Source organism: Triplophysa rosa, linkage group LG21 (assembly GCF_024868665.1).
Source record: "Triplophysa rosa linkage group LG21, Trosa_1v2, whole genome shotgun sequence".
Classification (NCBI taxonomy): Eukaryota; Metazoa; Chordata; class Actinopteri; order Cypriniformes; family Nemacheilidae; genus Triplophysa; species Triplophysa rosa.
The window spans coordinates 1,665,718-1,673,217 of record NC_079910.1 but is presented as its reverse complement, the minus strand read 5'-3'; the positions used below and the strand labels follow the sequence as shown (position 1 = coordinate 1,673,217).

Below are 7,500 nucleotides of genomic sequence, written 5' to 3'. Positions count from 1 at the left end.
CGTGGGGAGATTGTACAGTTTACAGCCAATTCACCAGCTCAAAGATTTCAGTCGGCAAACGCAGGTTTGGAAATACAGTGGCTCGTGTCGACGATTAAAGAGTTTAGCAAACTAACACGGTGGTTTGGAAACTGTTTGTGCCAATATTTTGCAGTAGGTTACATTGCATTCAACTGCTACGGTAATAAATGAATACCATAGTATTTATAAGTACACCCAGTATTAGCAACTTAAGAATAGTATCACATGTTGCTAACCATTAAAATGAGCTCAAAATCAGACACAGTCGGGGCGGTCGGATAAACGGCACGTCGGGGTCACTCGCAGCGTGCGGTAGTGCAGCTTGTGCTCTCTCAAACGAGCCCGGTGTGAAATGAAGACGTGTCGAACAGAATCCTTCCTCATACGGCTATTAACACACCCAAATCCTCTTAACTGCTTCCTTTAGAGCGACTCTTCATTTACCCATAATCCCATTCAAACAGGCCTGAACGCAGTGGGGGGGGGTCACTGTCGAACCCACAGGGTTCCCAAGACGTCTGTCCAGACAAAAAGTCACGCTGGGAAATCCATCCTTGCTCAGATCACCGCCTGAAGATAAGACTTTTGCTCATTAGGCATGTGCTGGTTTAGGCTGGTCCTGAGCTGGTCCTAAACTGGTCATGTGCTGGTTTAAGATGGTCCTAAACTGGTCTAAACTGGTCATGAGCTGGTCCTAAACTGGTCATGTGCTAGTTTAAGATGGTCCTGAGCTGGTCCTAAACTGGTCATGTGCTGGTTTAAGATGGTCCTAAACTGGTCTAAACTGGTCATGAGCTGGTCCTAAACTGGTCATGTGCTAGTTTAAGATGGTCCTGAGCTGGTCTTAAACTGGTCATGTGCTGGTTTAAGATGGTCCTAAACTGGTCTAGACTGGTCATGAGCTGGTCCTAAACTGGTCACGTGCTGGTTTAAGCTGGTCATGAGCTGGTCCTAAACTGGTCATGTGATGGTTTAAGATGGTCCTAAACTGGTCTAAACTGGTCCTAAACTGGTCACATGCTGGTTTAAACTGGTCATGAGCCGGTCCTAATCTCGTCATGTGCTGGTTTAAGATGGTCCTAAACTGGTCTTGTGCTGGTCTAAACTGGTCATGAGCTGGTCCTAAAAGGGTCATGAGCTGGTTTAAGCTGGTCATGAGCTGGTCCTAAACTGGTCTTGTGCTGGTTTAAGATGGTCATGAGCTGGTCCTAAACTGGTCTTGTGCTGGTTTAAGATGGTCATGAGCTGGTCTTAAACTGGTCATGTGCTGGTTTAACCTGGTCCTGGTTAAGAACCAGCTTAAACCAGCAAATGACCAGCATAAACCAGCACAAACCAGCTACCATGCTTCAAAACCTACCTAACTAGCATATGCTGGTTTTTCAACAGGGATCTAAGAGAAATAATTGAAATATTAAAGAGATCTCATCTGTGATTATTTTGTTCTGAACCTAAAACTTCTCGACACCTCGAAAGAATGGTTGATACGGCAGGTGTGCTGTTCAACAACTGCGAATAAACGGCCGTCTGTTGGACAATAAAACGTGTGTAAAACATGTCAGAGACTCACATCAGACCTGCTCACTCTCTGGTTTTACTGGCGTCTTTTTCCTTCAGTAAACCTCATGTAATGTGTGTGCCGCAGCCGCGCTGGGACGGCGATGACAGGAAAGCGCTCGCTGTAATTACCGCTACCCGATCTGCATATTATAATTGGGGTCCTGGGGCATCATTATTTCAGAGGGAACGGAAGAAAGGGAGATGAGATACGAGAGAGGCATCCGCGTAATCACCATCTCTATCAAAGAGTCTGCTTTCAGTGAAAACCTCATCGACCCAGCCCATCAGCTGCAGTCTCTCTCTCTCTCTCTCTCTCTCTCTCACGGAGATGAGCGTAAACGCCCTAAATATCACAAAAGAGAAGTGAGGAAGAGGTGGAGAACGGGTTCATTTGGTGGAGACGCTCATTTGAAGAAGCAGGCAGCAGGTTTCTCGGCTCGAGCCTTTGAAATGTGAATCTGTGGTTGATTGAGTTTAGATCAAAGCGTCGTGAAGGAGACGCTGCTGTGAAACACAATACACACACACCAGAGCTGCTTTAAAATCCAACACAAATTCAACCATTTACTCGACAACACCATTCAGACAGCGTCGGTCGCCTTTACATTCACATCATCACTGTCCGACCTTTATTCTAACATTTAAACGCTTCACAAAATATAAGAAGCTAAAGGCATGCATATTTATCATTCATTCTAATTCATGTCCTTGATAACAAAACACGAGTATAAAGAATTTGAAAATGTAGGTCATAAGACACAACAGCATTTTCACCCATCTGTAAATTCATAAATATTTATTTCTTATAATGTTCATAAAAACAGTTTCCTTCTCGCTCCAGTTAAGTGTTTCTTTCGGAATTTAAGCATCAAGGTTGGACATGCACGTTGAAATATACAGCCATATTCTCCATTAGGACGAAAAGTCACACATGAGATTCAGTTATTTCTCCAAGACATCAATGAGATTAAATGGAGAGCAAACGCTGAAAGTGACAGCATAAATGAAAAAAATTTAAAAAATGAAAAATCTGTCTTCATTTATTCACCCTCTTGTCATTTCAAACCGTTATGACTTTCTTACTCAAGACACAAAAGAAGATATTTTGAAGAACGTTGGTAACCGAACAGCACTTCTATTGTATGGACACAAAACCAATGCAAGTGAATGGGGGCCAGTTAACAACATTCTTCAAAATATCTTCTTTTGTGTTCTGCGGAAGAAAGAAAGTCATACAGGTTTGAAATGACAAGAGGGAGAGTAAATGATGACAGAATTTTGGGTCAACAATCCCTTTAAGTCTCATCACGTCTCTATCATTAGAGTTTGAGAAGAGATGTCAACAATGTCTAAAAAACTGATCTCAGATTTGTCAAGTCTGCAATCAAAAGTCAATATTATTGAAGATCTCAAAATGAACGCAAACGTTTCTCATAGAATTTTTCCCAAATCCTCTACAATCTGCATTCATTTTAAACTTCCATACTCTTCATGTGTTTCAACAATTACATTCTTATTTGGTTCTCTTTTAAGCAATTTTAGGTTTAAGTCGAAACCCGACTGAGAACTCTAAGCAATAACATTTTTCTCTTCTTACTTTCTAGACTCTGCAATCTCGTCTCAATATTGAACTGTTACGTGTATGAAAATGAGGTCGCTGAAGACCATTCTCTGTGGCCTTCTGACCTGCAGAGAGTCATGAAGATGATCCAGTTCCTGTAATACGGACGTTGTTGACTCATTCTTGCCTGATTTATTCAACCAAAATGACCTCAACACAACATACAGAGCGTTTATGAACTGCACTAAGCAAAGATGTAGCCTATATTCTCAACCAAAATAAGACGATAAAATCACAATGTTGACTAGACTTCCTCCAGAATCTGTCCTCAGGAAGATACTGTGATTTCATGACAAATCATTGGAGACGTCTTGTGATTCACGCGCGGTCCTGCCAGGCAGAATTTCCGTCGCCTGGGGACATTTTTCTTCCCGTAAGCTCCAGAGAAAGTACAAATGTGAGATTCTCTCCTCAAACCTCATCAATACCTGGACAAACAGACAGAGAACCCTGCTGGCGGATGTGCCGTGTGTCTGAGACACGGCCCTGTGATATAACACAACGCTTTAAGACAACGACCGCAAAGACAAATGGAGCAATTAACAAGTCAAACAATCGACACAGAGACCACTTCTGCTCTCTGTTTGGAGGACTTTTCTTCAGTTTTCATCTTATTTAGTTTGTGCTTTATTTATTACATCCAATTATTTCACTACAATAACAACATCTTCAACTCGTGGAATTGGAATAAGCCACGTGGCTCACTTAATGGTGCTTTAAAACCAAGTGTTACATGTAGAAAAGTATTTCATAAGACAACTTTGAGGCTCTCGCATCGCATTATATGTGTCTCCTGCATTCCTGGTGAGGGTCAGTGCATGCAAAGATGAAAGAAAGAGTCGCTGAAATCCTTGAAATGACGTGTTTGCAATTCTGGACACCGGCGTGTCAAACGCGAGACTAAGAGCTTTACTTCAAAGCAAACGTGCCGTTTAATCTCCAGCCTGCAAACACTTACCCCCCCACATACACGAGCTCTCGTGGCAGTCAAGTGCACCTGTTGCCCCTGGAAACCAGAGCTGGCGCCGCACATACGATCACTATTTCAAGAGGGAAAAACATAGAGAAGCGACCGAGATACAGAAAAGAAACCTGAACTCAACCTGCACCCTATTCAGAGCCATGACTTCTGAAACTACAGTAAAACATTCTACAGCAATGAAGAATCTCCATGGCAACCATAAGGATGTGAAAGAAAACTCACAGATGAGAGCTTTTCAGAATCATAATTTCTTCGAGACATCAATGAGAAGAGCAAATGCGTCTCAGATGTTTCTCTTGAGAATAAGAGGCAGAAATCGGACAAATGTGTCTGTCGTTAGAGTTGGAGAAGGGATGTCGACATGTGTCAAACTGAGCTCAGATTTGTCTCGTCTGCATTCAAAAGTCAATATTATTGAAGATCTCAATATGAACTCAAATCCAGATTATTTTACCTCTACAATCTACATTTATTTTACACCTCCATACACCTCATGTGTCTCAACAATTACACTCTCATTTGTTATGAAATTTTAGGAGAAACATCTGAGAATAATTTAAGACTTAATAAACAAATGGGAATTCAACAAATCTCCCTAGAAGTGAAAGAGCATCGTGTGAGCTTTACAATTTTACTTTGGGTGGTTTTCACCAAAATACCAATACAGTTTCTACAGTTTTACTTTAGAAAATTATTAATTATCACATTGAGATCCAATATTGAATGATTTAACGGTAGTGACAATAACTGTACTGGAACGTATTTTGGTGAAACAAAATACATTTGTTCTAAATGTAATTGTTTCCTACACTACTCATGGTGATTGTATAGTATGCACTTTGTATACTGTAATAGTGCAACAGAATACCTGAGATAACCACCTGTAGTATATAACAGAGCACAGTGCATACTACAATTAGACATGTATATTGTACACAGTAATGTCTACAGTACTTTGTGCAGTGTGCTCTGTTGTATACTGCATACTTTGGAAAATATGTGCTGCGTCCCAATTCGCCTACTTACACTATGCCTTTAAAGTATGTAGTGTTTTTGTAATAGAAAAGTATATACATTTTAGTGCGTAGAAAAACTGTATGCGCGCACTGGGACATACCACCGTGAAACGGAAGTGGCCGTTGTTGCCTAGACGACACTGTGATCCTTAACTGTCACGAACATCAAAATACAACTCTTCCTTGCATTTAAGTGTTTATTCAGTTATTATTTTGTATGTAATGTTTACTGTATACTTACACTTATTCATTTAGCGAAGCATCTTTTATTTAATTTGATTAATGCACTGTAGCGTCACTAAACTCCACCCTCTCGCGTGAGTAATATCAGCCGTTAAGAATTCAAATTATCAACGGAAACAATACTTTGAGAATACTCATTTCAGCATACTATGATTTGGGACATACTAATTCTATTTCCGAATACTATTTAGGACGGATAGTATGCGAATTGGGACGCAACTATAGTATTTCTTCAGGGAAAACGCATGCACACACAAGCAGAAATCAGAACAGAGCCGTTTTATTTTAAAAACAGTATGCAGAATAAAGCATATACTCTGAAGTACGCAATGCACTAGGATTCTGTTGTGATGATAGTGAGGGTACACGAACCTGCGGTTAGATCATCACACCGGTCATTTCCATCCCTGTGTGTATGCGTGTGTGTGTGTGTGTGTGTGTGTGTGTGTGTGTCAGAGGGCTCGTGCCGGCTGTGTCTCTATATCACAGGACAGTGTGTTAGTGTTATTTATGTCAGTGGGAGGACAAGAGACACTGTTGTGAGAATATGATGAATGTGCAGTGACTCTTTTACATTATCAGTGCTGTATCTTCTCATATAAATCACCGGATCCTGCTCACATTTATAAACTTATTCAAACAGTACAAATCACAAGATGAAACTCGAATCAATCTCTGATGGTCAGTGAAATGGGCTAAAAACAAAACATGATTTCAATCCCAACATTTGGTGCTCACATCTGTAGTGTTTACCCTCTCTATCTCTCTCTCTCTCTCTCTCGCTAGAACATAAAACACTCAATAGCTAATTTTAAATGAATGGAAGGAGTTTATAGATACAGTAAAGCAGGTGATGAATGGTGTTTGCTAAGGCAAGAATCACTATAACTATTACTCAGACTTAGTATTAAATGTTGTCACATAAGTCAAATCCTGCACCTCCTGTGCTACAGACATAAACGCTCCTGGACCTCAAACCATGCCGTCTTTACAGAAGAGGTTGAGCTATTACCTTTTCTAACAAATTACACATACGTTTTGTCTGGAAATAAAACAAGTATGAAAAAATATAGACATACATTTAAAAACTGACCCCGAAGCAAACCCTTAGCAACCACGCAGCAATGCTCTGACCAGACCACCATCATCTACACACTAACATCATGTTTTATACATGAAATCAACAGTTGCTTATGTTATTCAGTTATATATTTATATATACAGCTGCAGAAAAATTAAGAGATCCCTCCAGTTTTGTCTTTGAAAATCATTTCTGCATGTATTGTGTTTATTTCAGTCCAATGTGTGTTGAATTTACACGGATCAAATCTAAAGACTGAGAGAATGCAAAGATACATGAAAGCTGTGAAAAAACCGTCACATATTCATTGAACTGATCCTAAAATACATGTAGAAACATTAGAATTGTGTTGTTTAAGCTATAAATATATCTTATTTTCTTTACAGAATTCAACATCTGCAAACACTGCATCTTATTTGTTATTTTGACCGGTTTGTGCCGGTCAACGTACTGCGTAAAAATGTAAATAAAAAAGATAGTTGTTTGGAATTTGGGAGAAATGTTGTCACTAGTTCACAGAATGAAACAAAAAATAATTTTGGAGTGTTATCTTAATTTTTCCCGTGGCTGTGTATATATTAATTCTCACCAGAATAGGCCTATTTAAAATATGCTTTAACAACTAAGACACAATATTAAATACAGTTGAATGAAACACAAGAGAAAGAAAGCCCACTGGATGTCTTCAAATTGAATTTTAGTCCGGTTCCATCCCACACTATAAAGCTGCTGGTCTTTACACGCGCTGTAATAGTTAACCTCGGTTGCTTTAAAGACAGGCTGTTTAAATGTCACATTTTTACTGCAGTTGTGTTTTATGAGGACTGCAGAACATCACTTGAAAAAGAGAAAATCTTTAGGTAGGAGGACAGCGTTCAAGAACTTCACCATTTCACACTCTCAGTGGGGATTTTATCGGATGTATCCATGACAACGGCAAACCCCAATGATATACGACACAAATTCAACATCGTTC

General features: G+C 39.8%; 1 protein-coding gene across 1 annotated transcript in view; it reads right to left on the bottom strand.

Moving 5' to 3' along the window:
* The window catches only part of LOC130572033 (V-set and transmembrane domain-containing protein 2-like protein), a 31,154-nt gene that overhangs the window by 10,372 nt on the left and 13,282 nt on the right, over nucleotides 1–7,500 (bottom strand). The window lies entirely within an intron of this gene.